Source organism: Octodon degus, unplaced genomic scaffold (genome assembly GCF_000260255.1).
Source record: "Octodon degus isolate 3935 unplaced genomic scaffold, OctDeg1.0 scaffold00141, whole genome shotgun sequence".
Lineage (NCBI taxonomy): Eukaryota > Metazoa > Chordata > Mammalia > Rodentia > Octodontidae > Octodon > Octodon degus.
Window position 1 is genome coordinate 6,109,667 of NW_004524717.1, and position 14,330 is coordinate 6,123,996.

The following is a 14,330-nucleotide window of genomic DNA, read 5'->3' on the forward strand; positions in this document are numbered from 1 at the left end:
AATAGAATGATTTGTTCTAATGGTGTTTGTAAATAGGATATCAAGTCCGCATCTTGTACAGCAATTAACCACTAAGAAGAATGTATGCAGTGTGTTAATTATTGTAACTGTCCTACCGATTTGATTTGAAACTGTCTTATTGCTATTTGTTTCTCAATAAAATTATGGAAAAAAATACTGGAATGGCAAGTAAATGACCAGCACTTCTAACAGTTTGAGATAGGATATCGCACAAAGTTCTAGTGTGTTGTGGACATGCATAATGTCCGTGACAGTTACTGGTGGCTAGGTGTCACTTGTGGACTGAGCTACAGCTATTTCTTTGAAATCCACCCTGTAGACTCAGGCGTAATCATGACCCATAGGGTGGAGAAGTCCATTTGTACAGTGTGCTGATGGAAATATTCTGCTGCTGAACACAAAAGAATAACCGAAAGACTACTATTGTCTACCTCTTATTCTCCTGTGTTTAATTGTTTGCCCTATTTGGCGGGTTACTTCCTTTCTCATTCATGGGGCTGTGATCAATTTGCTCCCTCTCTAGAACATCATTTAGTAGTCTGTGTAGGCTTGGCTTTGTCATCATGAAATTCCTTAGTTGTTCTTTGTCATGGAAGTATTTCACTTCTCCATTATGCTTGAAAGACAGTTTTGCAGGGTATATCAGTCTGGGTTGGAATTTGCTTTCTTGCACGACTTGAAGTACTTTGCTCTATGCTCTTCTTGACTTGATGGTTTGTGAAGAGAAATCTGCTGTTATTCTGATGGGTTTTCCTTTAAATGTGAACTGTTTCTTTCTTTAGTGGCTTTTAGTATACTGTTCTTATGTTGAATATCTGGGATCTTGATTATTATATGTCTGGGTGTGGTTTTCATTGGGTTGATGTTATTTGGACTTCTACATGCTTTGGTTACATGAATGTCAGATTGTTGCCCCATATTTGGGAAGTTTTCTGCAATTACTTCTGCCCATATTCTTTTCATATCATTTGTATTGACTCCTTTCTCATTGATGCCTATTAGTCTCACATTGTTCATCTTTGCATCGTCTTGCAGGTATTGAATTATTTTTTCCTGCATCCTAGTTGTTTTAAAGAGATCTCTTATTACTTTTTCACTAGCTGCAATGGTGTCTTTAAGGTCAGAAAGTCTATTTTCACTTTCACACAAATGATTTTGCCAGCTTGTGATTGAGGTTTTAATTTCCTGTATATCATTTTGAACCTGTTTCATACATGTTATTTCTTTCTTAAATTGCTTATTCAGGGGTTCTATCATTTTTATATTCTGCTCTATTTTTTATCAGAGTATTCTTAAAAAGCACTTAGTACTTCTTTGGTTATAGTTATCATTACATTTTTTTAGTTCAGAAATTATTTCTGATCTGATTTCTTCTATACCTTTCTGCAGTTGTATCTTTACTGCCAACACTGTTATTTCAGAGACATCTCGTATGTGATTTACAGTTTCCTCTAAGCTAATGTCTTCTGCATTTGTATTGGGTGGACTCAGGGCCTGACACTGCATTTTGTTCCTTCTCTTTGTCATTTTGTAAACCACTGTCTTCTGTCCTTTGGTGTAGAGCTTAGATAAAGTTATTACCTTAGCACCAGGTCCGGATCTATGAAGTTCTGATTCCTCCAGGTGTGCGTTGCTTGGATCTGGCTGCTGTGCTCTACTTCTTTCTGCTGCAGCCATTACAGTTGAACACTTTGTGTCTCTCTGGCAAGATGTTCTGCTCCTGAATTAGCTGGGTAGGTCTTGCCTGTAGCCTCTTTGCTGGGAGTTCTGCTGAAGCGTTCCCCACTGGGCCTGCACAATGGGTCAAATGAGGATCCGCGGGTCCCAGGTGGTCTCACTCACTCGGTAGGCCTGTGCTCTGGATCTATTCAGGATCCGGTGGCCTGGGTCCTCTCACTCACACGCTGGGCCTGGGCTCTGAGTCTATTCAGGATCTGGTGGGCCCTGGCTCATCTCATTCACTCGCCGTGCCTGTGCTCCTGGTCTATTCAGGATCCTGCCAAGCCCCGGGTTGTCTCACTCACTTGCCAGGCCTTCCACCAAGAGTCTTGTAGATTTAATCACCGAATTCAGTGGCACAGCAGGACACAAAGTCAATACCCAACAATCAGTAGCATTTTTTAACACAATGAGTGCACTGAGCGAGAAATTACAGAAAACATGAATTTCATTCAAAAAAATGAATGCTTAGGAATCAATCTCACAAAGGAAGTAACATATTTATACAGTGAAAATTACCATACTCCAAGAAAAAAGATTGAAGAGGATTTGAGAAAATAGAAAAGTATTCTTTGCTCCTGGGTAAGAATAACCAACATTGTGAAAATGGCCATACTACCAAAATTACTGTACAGATTCAATGCAATCCTGATTAAAATAATATTAGTGTATCTCATATAGCTAAAAAATAAAACTTTTCCCAAATTCATCTGGAACTAGATGAGATCTAGAGTATCAAAAACAATCCTGGGAAACAAAGGAAAGGCAGGAGGTATTACAATCCCTGACCTGAAATTATACTATAAATCTACTGTGATAAAATTAGCATGAGACTGGCTTAAAGACAGACTTGAGGATCAATAGAATAGATTAGAAGATGCAGACACAACACAAGCACACTCAGCCACCTTATCTTTGACAAAGGTGCCCAACACAATGACTGGAAGAACAATAGTCTCTTTAATACATGGTACTGGAAATACTGACTTTCTACATGCCAACGCTAAAATTAGACTCATGTCTATCACCATGTGCTAAAATACATCACTTTCTTCCAAAAAGAATTTCTATCATCAAGAAGTCAGCCAATAACAAATGCTGAAAGGGCCGTGGGGGAAAAGGAAATCTTATCCACTCTTGGTGGGAATGAAAACTGGTACAACCACTATGGAAATCAGTGTGGAGAGTCCTAAAAAAGCTAGAATTAGAGTTCCTATTCAAGCCAGCTATTCCACTCCTTGGTATTTTTCCAAAAGAACTTAAAACATCATACCACAGCAATATATGCACATCCATGTTTATAGCAGCAGAATTTGTCATAGCAAAATCTTGGAAACAACCCAAATGCCCATCAACTAAGGTATGGATAAAGAAGGTGTGGTATTTTTACACAATGGAATATTATTCAGCTATAAAACAGGATACATTTGAGGCTTTTATCAGTAAATGGATGCAACTAGAGACCACACTCTTTAAGTGAAATAAATCAAACCCCCATGTGTAAACATCGTATTGTCTCCTTAGTGTGAGAACCAGAAAGAGAAAACAATCTGAATGGGACAATAGATACTGAAAAAGGAGAATGAACCTATTTAACAGGAAGGAATTAATGAGTTGAGAAGGACAGGAAAGGGAGTGGGGGAAAAAGATATATCTATGTATGTATGTAAGATGGTTTGGACAACTGTACTGTGGATTTCTCCTTGTCTATGGAAAGGAACAGTTAATGATTGATTTATTTTGTCTCCTTTTTTTTCAATTCTTTGTCCTTTTTCTCTTAATTTCTTATATATTTCTTTTTTTCTTTCTTCTTTCAATTTTGCATGCATATATCTGGTGATATGAACAATTAATTGAAAAAGAACACTATGCCTTATGACAAATACTATGAAATTTATATTTTGTTAAGTAAAATTCTGTAACACTTGTAATTTTTGTTTTAGTACTACTTTGTACTTACTTTAATATAATTTTTTAAAAAAAACTGATTGTTACAGCCTAATAGAGTTGAAGAGACAAAGAACAAGTCCTTAAACAGATGGGAAAGACCTTGAAGGAAATGAAATGCAAATGAATCAGTTTGCATTGTAGACATGAGAGGACTACCTGCAACCATGAGCATTCCTGCATTTTATCATGTTCACCTGTATGAACAACTGCAGAAAAAGCCAAGAGACTTAAATACCTATAACATCAATCTTACAAAACCCTTCTCCAACAATTTGGGAGTCCTTCCTTTTATTCTTTATATTAAACATACACTCAGTCATTCCCCATTAGTTGCTGCATGCTTTCTTGTCAGCTTCAGTCTTCATTGCCCTAGAAACAAGGACCTTGAGAACTACAGTGATCTGGTCACACAGGCTCTTGTATATGACAATGAAAAATTACCAAGTGTGCACCCAATAGTAGGTAGCAAGCAGCAACTATTATTGAAGATCAGAGGGAGTTTTGCTCAGGGAAAGTCCATCCAACAAATGATATAACAAACCAAAAACGGTGCACAGGGAATAAAAAAGCATTACAAAGCACCCAGTGGTAACAACAGCAACAAGCAAAAAAGAGTGGATAAATCAGGCTTTCAGAATTTAAAGGCCAAATACCTCTGCTTTAGACTTTTCCCACTGAATCTCTAGGACAAATTTACAAGGTGCTGAGTCATCTTCGGGGCCTCAACACACATACTTATCTCAGAAATCACTCTAATATTAAAGTGGGACACATAGTACATATTTATGACCTATCATGAAGTGTGAGAGGGTGAGGGTGAGCAAAGGTCAATGTAGGAGATGCAACATGTATACACTCCTACGCATGAACCACCCCCTAAGATTTTTTTATTTTACTCTCTGCCTGTCTTAGGACAATGAAAGCAGGAATAACCACTGAGTACTGTTTAGAATTAAATAGAAGACAAAGAGTGACTCATTCAACTCCACTGTTTCTAACTGGACTAAAACTAACACTGTTGCTTTCACAGAGGAGTTAGCAGTTTCAGATCTACTCCAGGGCTAAAACCTCAAGGAAATCAGAGCCAGGACACACTTAATTTCACTATACTCTGTTTTTGCTTTCTCACAGCTTCATTCATCTGTTTCCAACTTTTTGCAAACCTTAGTATGAATTGATTCCTTGTTGAACCACTACAGTCTTACCTGAGCCAAAGATTGCTGGCTCTACATTTCCATGTCTACAGCAACGCATACAGACCCAGTCCTGGGTCGCTACTAACGTCACATACCACCCTCAGTATGAAATAAGGAGCCAAGTCCTATTACTTAAAAAAAATCTATAACCACTTTCCCTGCCATTAACAAGACAAAACACCTCCAGGCAAGACATGTAGATGATTCCTCCAGTCCTATTTTCCTCCTTCTCTTGGCCACCTTCCCTCAGATGTTTTGTCTAATTTTGATAAGACTTTGTACAAATGATTACCAAAAGGCAAATGCTGGGGCTGGCCAATAGCTCAGCTGACTAAAGTGCATGCTTAGGCAGAGCATAGTGGCCTGGATTTGGATCCCTGGCATGGTGCACCAGCCCTGCTCCAGTGGTGCACTGAAACAGCAAATGTGAATGGGCATGGTGGTGTATGCCTGTAATCCCAGTGCTTGGGAGGCTGAAAACAGGAGGATCACTATGGATCATATCTATGTAGTGAGATCCTGTAGACGCTGTACTAAATACATATAAATACATTTTTTAAAATGCTGGCTCGGATTTCAATTCAATACAGCCCTGTTCCCCAAGATTTTTCTCCCATTTAGGGTGCCAATGATACCTCACTTGTCTCACCTGAGAGGCTCCATCCTCTTTACCACCCCTCTATATATAATAACAAAATGATGGGATTATCAAGCCTAATTTGAGTGACATGAGAAATATGTGGACAGCTCACTGCTGACAAAGCCAGCCCTAAGAATATACAGATTAAAGGCCATAAAGGAATTTAAGATCTGATCTGAATTCTTCCTGATGCCAACTCTATCTGCACACCTGCACTGATTGCCTCTGAAACTTTGACTTCAAACATTTCACCCAGATTCTTTGAGACCGTGGTCCCTAACGTAAGCCCTATGTATGCTTAACCTCCCTCCCAGATAGCTGCTACCACTCTAATGTCAGCCTGCCTGCATGTAAGTGGAATAAATCTGATGTTTCCCACAGCCTCAGTCTCCAAGTGTTTCCTAATGCACCACTGTTTAGCATGTATGTATGTATGTATTCTGCAGTGCTGGTGACTTAACCCAGTACAGTCACACAGTACTGCTTCATTGGCCCATTTTTATTTGAGTCAGGATCTCACAAGTCTCTAAAGTGCTCAAATTGAGCCCAATCTCCTTGCCTCCACAATGTTGGGATTACAGGAATGTACCAACACACCTGGATTTTCTTTGCATTATCTCTTCTTGTCTTTACTTTTTAAGAAAAGTTCTCACTCTGTTGTCAGCAGCTTTTAACTTGTAATCTCCTCCCTCAGTCTCTAGAGTAGTTGGGATTACAGGAATGAGACAGGTGAGGTTTTCCTTGTTTTCTGTTATAAAAGGAAGCATGTGTACAGCATGCGACCTAGAGATAGGTGTCCCAGAGCTGTGTGCAGCCAGGGACACAGTGTGTCATGAGTAAACTTGGCCCTGGCTCCCTCTGCAATCTGCCTCTGGTACTCAGGCTCACATGCTCAGGGACCCAACTCCTCTGTCTCTTACCTGTTTTGTAATCCACACATCCCTCAAGGACTCATTAATAGTAAAGTTTTTAACAAGCATTTAATGAGCACTTTCAGGCTGCCCAGGGAAGCGGGGGAACTCTAATGGGCCTCCTACTTATGCCACGCACTTTGTAAACTTGTAAGACAGCTGGAGATTGTCCTTCCCTTGGGTGATTCCAGATGAGCTCATTTGCTTCTCTCATTAAGAGGCAACCTAGAGCATCTGCATCTAGCTAAAAACTAGGTGTCCTGTCACCTCCTCAGCAACAACTCCAGAGGGAAGCACTCCACTCTAGAGGATTCAGATCAGCAGTGATATCTACATTGCAAGAGCAAAAGCTTTCTTCTGGACCTTTCTTCTGTGTGGGTGGATGGATATTATTCCCTTGGCAGCATTAACCTAAGAAAGATAGATAGAACTCAGACAAGAAAATCATAATTTAGTAATTGTATTTGTAAGAAGACTACAACTTCAGGATACAAAGTTAGCCAAGGTTAGCCATATCTGTGTGCCCCAGACTTGTTTACACTTCTTCCAGATTCATCACACCAAAATCTGTTAAAGATACTTTAAATCTGTAGGCTAGCCTAGTTAGTAAGGGAAAGGGCAGAAACCTGACCTTAAAATAAAGAATCAGAGTAAAAATTTTCAAAGAATGCTTTTAGGTAAAACATTGTAGGTCAAACATCTTTTAAAAAATACAGTAGACTGGGTCTATGACTTTTTCCTATAAAATGAGCCATTCTTTAAGCATCTACTTTTAAAAATTTGTCTTATCTGTGCACATTATTTTCTGAGGCTTATATCCTGAAAATATTTTTTCTCACTATACAAATTAGGAAACCTGCCCTTCTGCCCTGTAAATACAGTTGCCACTGTCACAGCCAGGGGTATGCAACAATATTCCATCAGAATGTGCAGCCACTGGGGATTTTTTTAATTAATTAATTATTTATTTATCTATTTGGTAGAGTCTTGCTATGCAGATTGGACTTGTAGCAATTATCCTGTCTCAGCCTCCCCAGTACTGGGATTGCCACCTGGTGTGCTATCAGACTTGAGGTTCCTGGGCTGACACAGCATGCAGTACCAAAGATCAAACTCAGGTCCTCGTACTTGTTTTTTGTTTTGTTTTGTTTGTTTGTTTTTCACAAAAACACTTTTTATTTGAGGCAAAGAGAAGTTTGGTTAATAGGATTACAGTTGTAAGGAATCAAAAATTAGCTGTTAGTAACAATATTTTGGCTTTGTAGAAGTTGCTTCTCTTTGGTCAGAAAAGGGTACTCAAGTTGTACCTTCCCCAGCAGGACATGATAAAAGGCAAAGAAAAGACACCTCATCTACTGATGCTGCTCTTCACACTATGCATCAGGTTAACAGGCCTTCAGTGCTTTGTCTCTAGGTTGTTGCCCACTGCCGAGTGACACAGGCCACACTACACTTGCAAGGACAAATGAGGCAGGAGAAACAGGTGCAAGATACTGAGGAACAGCAAGCATCCACAGTTTCAAAACTCTGCATGGGAAGGGTAGTCCTTGTGGCTGGCACAGCTCACCAAGGCACAGGCCCTCCAGTTCCTGTTGTAGCTGAGTAAGGTGGCCATGTCCTCACTGCTCAGCTCAAAGTCAAAAACCTGGAAGATCTCAACAATGTGGGCTGGTGTCACAGATTTGGGGATCACTACCAAATTCCTCTGCATGGGGAAATGGATCAGCACCTGAGCAGTAGTTTCATTGTACTTGTTTGCAATTTCTTTAATCCTGGGATCTTCCAGGATGGAAGGGTCTTCTGGCTTAGCATGGGGCCTTTCGGGAGAACTGAGGGGACTGTAAGCAGTCACCACAATGCCTTTGGACTGGCAGTACTGGATCAGCTTCTCCTGAGTTAGGTATGGGTGGCATTTGATCTGGTTAAAAGCTGGCTCATAGTTTAAGCTTGCTTAAGATCCTCTCGATCTGAAGATGATTGAAGTTGGAGATGCCAATTGCTTTCACCAGCCCTTCATCCACCAGCTCTTCCATGGCTGTCCAGGTGTCCACAAAATCAGTGTCACTGGGAATCACATTGCCTCTCGCATCCAATGGGAAATAAGTCCATGTTTGAAGCCTGTGGGCCAATGGACAAGGTAGAGGTCCAACTAGCCCAGCTGCAGGTCAGTAAGAGTCTTCTAGAAGGCTCCTTTCACCAGGCTCTTGTCATGGAATGTGCACCACAGCTTTCTGATGATGAAGAGCTCCTGGCACTTCACCACCCCCTCCTTGAGCTTCTCCAACAGGGTCACTCCCACCTCCTTCTCATTCCGGTACACCTGGGCACAATCAATGTGGTGGCACCCGAGGTCAATTGCTACTTTCATGGCCTTGATCACTTGGCCGGGAGATGACTTCCACATGCCCAGCCCCATGATGGGCATCTTGGCACCAGTGTAGAGCTTGATGTGGCTGGCCATGGCTGCTGCGTTGTACAGATGGCTGCACACCACCTAACTAGGTCCTTGTGCTTGCCAGGCAAGCACTTAGACTGCTGAGCTATCTCTCCAGCCCCCACCAGGGATTTTAAACTCATCACCACTAATTAATTAAAGTGATAGAGTTTAAAATGAGGGAAGACACTTTATTTGTAAGAAGGACAAAGCAGAAGATAGAAAGCTGCCTTTAAGCAGAGACAGAGGGCTCTGAACAGGGACCCATGGGCCTTTATCTTTCACCTTTTTTATTAAGTGATAGGAACATTTCCTCATGGAAATTATCACAACCTGATTGGCCATTTTCATAGGATTCCCAGGCTCCAAAACTCTAGTCCAGGTGCCATTCCCTATGTGCATGTTCCTAGGAGAGTTGTTTGATTTCTTCTTGCCTATTTGTCCTTGCAATGGCCTTGTCTCTGAGATTTATGGGTTGGTTAGGAGAAGCCTTGTATATAAGGTCAAGTTAATTATTAATTAAGAGAGTTCATATACATAGATACATAGATAGATAGATAGATAGATAGATAGATATTCCTATAGACAGACCTTCCAAGTCCTTATCTCAATTTAAGAAGTTTAGATTTGTAATCCCATGGAAAAAAATATTGGAATCCTATTGCATTAATTCCACTGCTCCAGTCTCACTGCCCCACTTCCCTCTCCTGTCGCCATAGTCACCTATAAACTGGTGCTCATCCAGCATGGCAAGAGCACCTGAAACCTGGAGAATCACTTCAGCAGCTGGTATGATGCCAACTTGAGCCCGGCAGGCCACAAAGAGGCAAAGCCCAGTGGACAGGCACTGCGAGACGCTGGCTACAAATTTGATATCTGCTTCACCTCAGTGCAGAAAAGAGCATTCTGGTCCCTCTGGATAGTGCTGGATGCCATTGACCAGATGTGGCTGCCAGTGTTGAGAACTTGGTGTCTCAATGAGTGGCACTATGGGGGTCTGACTGGCCTTAATAAAGCAGAAACAGCTGGCAAGCATGGCGAGGCCCAGGTGAATATCTGGCATGGCTCCTACAGTGTCCCACCCCCCCCCCCAATGGAGCCTGACCATCCCTTCTACAGCAACACCAGCAAGGATTGTAGGTATGCAGATCTCACTGAAGATCAGCTGCCTTCCTGTGAGAGTCTGAAAGATTTTATTGCCAGAGCTCTGTCCTTCTGGAATGAAGAAGTTGTTTCCCAGATCAAGGAGGGGAAAAGGGTGTTGACTGCAGCCCACAGAAACAGCCTCCAGGGTATAGTCAAGCATCTGGAAGGTCTCTCTGAAGAAGCCATCATGGAGTTGAACCTGCTAACTGGTATTCTTATTGGCTATGAGTTGGATAAGCACTTAAAGCCCATCAAGCCCATGCAGTTCCTAGGGGATGAAGAGACCATGTGCAAAGCCATGGAAGCTGCAGCTATCCAGGGCAAGTCCAAGAAGTGAAGACCACCAGCAGCCTGTGCCCCATCCACCCACCCTCCACATCTCTCCCCCACCCATCACACTGACCACATCTCTAGGCATCCTGTGTTGTAGTTGCAGATGGGGACCAGTGGCTCCCATTTCACTTTTAGCATTTTGACTCCTACACCCACTCACTTGATAGAATCTAGTCAGAACAGGACCTCTGGGACACAGCCTCTAGTTCTTAGTCCAAGCCCAGGGAAGGCTCTTCTTATCCAGGAGAGTTAGAAGTAGTAACTGTTTGTCTAGTGCTTCTGCTTTGTTTACTAAGGATCTGCTTGAGTAGAGGACAGGGATAACCATATCAAGGCATGACCAGTGAGGAACAGCCTGAGCATGCTGCTCTCCAGAGCCAGCCCTGCGCTCTTTTGTAGTCCAGTCAAATAGTGAGCTGTCAACATTCTGGTGAGAGATGAATGTAACCTTCATGGCAACTGAAATATAGTTTCTTCCCTAGAGGAGCTGGTTCCAGAAGGTTTGGACTAATCCTGAATTAAGTTTATGTGTTCAATTTTTCTACAAAAGAAAAATTATGCAAACAAAAACACTTCTGGGGCTTCTAGTGGTGGTTGAATAGTTCCACATGTGGTCATCAGAAAATAAGCCATTCCTCACACCAGTATAGGATGAGCTCTGTCCTCTGTGGGGTAGGAGCACATCCTTCTGGGTATCTTAGGATCCCTCTGCCTTGGTTTGGTGGCAGTGAAAATGCCTCTTGACCATGTCTAAGTGTGTCTCACAATGTCTGATTTCTGAAAGATGTTCCAGCTGGCTTGGCCACACCACATGGGCCAGTACTCATTTGAGCATAACTGTAAATCTTTTTCCATATCAGTATAATAAAGAAGTGATGTAAAGAAAAAGTTCCAATCTACCACTTCCAGAGCAACCCATAGCAAGAATAAAAACACTAAGAAGTATTTGTAGTTGTGGGGTGCCAAGGGGTCCTCAGTCCAGATACAAGATAGCTAACTGGAACAAAGGCCTTGACACAGAGCTGAATGCAGATTTTATTAATTTATAAAGAAGGGGGTGGCTTCAAGATGAGTGACTGTTAGGATCTTTGGAAGTACACGAGCGCTATGAGCTGAGCAAGGTGGGATGCCTGAAATCATTGTATAGGACATTTAGAGAAGATTTAGTGGCAACATTTCTCAACCTCTTCAATGAAATTGAAAGCGAGAAATTCTCCCAAACTCATTGCTAGGGTCAAGCACTTTTCGGATACAAAAACCAGAGAAAAATATCCAACTAATAAAAGTTAACTACAGGCAATCTCTTTAATGAACATAGATGAAAACTCCTCAATAAAATTATATAAAACAGATTTTTAAAAGTCATCAAGAAGATTATACATCAAAACCAAGTGTTATTCATGCAGGAGTTTCAGGGATGGTTCAATATATGCAAATCCATAAATGTAAAACACCACACAAAAAGCCAAAGAAAAAAAAACCACATGATTATCTCAGTAGATGCAGAAAAAGTACTTGCCAAATGCCAACACTCATTAATGATAAAAATCATAAAGAAAATTGGAATATGTGGTCATTGCCTCAACCTGATAAAAGCCACTTATGAGACACCAACAGCCATCATCACTCTAAATGGACAAAAACTGAAAGCTTTTCCTCTAAAATCAGGTACAAGAGAAGGATGCCCACTATCACCACTTCTATTCAATATAGTTCTGGAAAAATTAGCCAGACAATTAGACAAGACAGAAAAAGAAAAGGAATAATGATTGGAAAGGAAGAAGTAAAATTGCCATTATTTGCCGATGGTATGATACTTTACATAGAAGATCCTAAAAACTCCACCAAGAGACTTATAGATTTAACAACTAAGTTCAGTAGTGTAGCAGGATACAAAGTCAATACTCAAAACTCAATCACATTTTTTGTACACAATGAACACAATGAAAGAAAAATTAGGGAAACCATGCTTTTCACAATAACATCCAGAAAAATTAAATGCTTAGGAATCAGCCTCATGATCCAGAATAGACCCAGAGCCCAGGCCCAGTGTGTGAGTGAGATGACCCAGGGCCTGTGGACCCTGAATAGGTTCAGAGCCCAGGCCTGGCAGGTGAGTGAGATGATCCAGGGCCGCCAGAACCTGAATAGACCCAGAGCACAGGCCCAGCATGCGAGTGAGCCAGCCTGGGGCCCATTGGATCCTCATTCAACCCAGAGTGTGGGCACAGCACAGAACCCTGCAGGAGAACTCCCTTCAAAGAGGTTAGAGGCAAGACCCACGCAGCTGATTCAGGAGCAGAACATCATGCCAGAGTGACACAGCAGGCTCATCTCCAAGGGCAGCAGCAGGAAGGAGCTGAGCACAGCAGCCAGACCCAAGTCAGGCACAACTGCATTACCTAGAACTTGGAATATCAGTATGTGAATTTCATTAGGTGCTAAGGTAATAACTCTATCTAAGCTCTACACCAAAGGTCAGAAGACAGTGGTACACAAAATAACAAAGAGAAGGAACAAAATGCAGTCTCAGGCCCCGAGTCCACCCAGTACAAATGCAGAAGACACTAGTATAGAGAAAATTGGAAATCACACACCAGATATCTCTGAAATAATAGCGTTGGCAGTAAAGAAACAACTGCAGAAAAGTATAGAAGAAATCAGATCAGAAATAATTTCTGAACTAAAAAATGTAGTGATAACTATAATTAAAGAAGTACTAAGTGCTTCTAAAGAATACACTGATAGAGAGGTGACTTGTGGGAGCAAAGATGGAAGACTACCAGGGCTCGGAGGAGACTGCTTTGTTGTTGATGAAGTGAGCAACTTTGTAAAAGAGGCCATAAAGTTGCCATCGGCAACGCTTACCAGCACAGCAAAGTCAATCAGTGGACCACCAATGTAGTGGAGCAGACTCTAAGCCAGCTCACCAAGCTAGGGAAGCCATTTAAGTACATCACGACGTGTGTAATTATGCAGAAGAACGGAGCTGGATTACACAAAGAGAGTTCCTGCTTCTGGGACAGCAATACGGATGGGAGCTGCACCGTGCGATGGGAGAACAAGACCATGTACTGCATCATCAGCACCTTCAGGCTGTCCATCTGACCTCTGGAGCAAGCCTGTGACCTTGTCTTCTCAGCATTTCTGTCCCATCTTTTAACCACCAACCATGAATTCAGTGACACCTTCTTCCTCTATTATGTTTTGTGGCACTCTCAAAATGTAAAGGAATAAACCAAATGACTGCTGTGCATGAACCACACAATCTTAGTCTCTGTGGGTAGCTCTGGAGCCTGTATGGCTACCTGTCTTAACTCTGTGTTTCTTTTCCAAGGTGCTAAAAACTGAATTCTGCAAGTGGGAAACGCTATTCTTTGAAATGATTAATTTTCCATACTTTATACTTTTGTTAGAATAAATTATTCAAATTTAAAAAAAGAATACACTGATTAAAAAAATAGAGCAGAATATAAAAATGATGAAACCCCTGAATAAGCAATTTAGGAAAGAAATAGAATGTATGAAACTGATTCAAAGTGATGTACAGGAAATTAAAACCTCAATCACAAGCTGGCAAAACCGTTTGAGTGAAAGTGAAAATAGACATTCTGACCTGAAAGACACCATTGCAGCTAGTGAAAAAGCAAGGAAAGATCTCTTAAAAACAACTAGAAAGGGGGCCTGCCCCTTAGCTCAGTTCTTTAAGTGGCTGCTTCCACAAAGCCGTCAGGCTCAGGTTGCTGTGGTTCAATACCCATAACTCAAACCAGCCAAACCTGCCCTGAAGACATTCAGAGAAAAAAAAAACTAGAATGCAGGGAAAAATAATTCAATACCTGCAAGATGATGCAAAGGTGAACAATGTAAGACTAATAGGCATCAATGAGAAGGAAGGAGTCAATACAAATGATATAAAAAGAATATGGGCAGAAGTAATTGCAGAAAACTTCCCAAATATGGGGCAACAATCTGACATT

General features: G+C 41.4%; 3 pseudogenes; 2 read left to right on the forward strand and 1 right to left on the reverse strand.

The window, feature by feature from the left end:
• Positions 1-7,956: 7,956 nt before the first annotated feature.
• Positions 7,957-8,898, reverse strand: LOC101577373 (annotated as a pseudogene).
• A 422-nt stretch (positions 8,899-9,320) lies between these two features.
• On the forward strand, positions 9,321-10,354 carry LOC101560802 (annotated as a pseudogene).
• Positions 10,355-13,121: 2,767 nt separating this feature from the next.
• On the forward strand, positions 13,122-13,615 carry LOC101576965 (annotated as a pseudogene).
• The last annotated feature ends 715 nt before the right edge of the window (positions 13,616-14,330 follow it).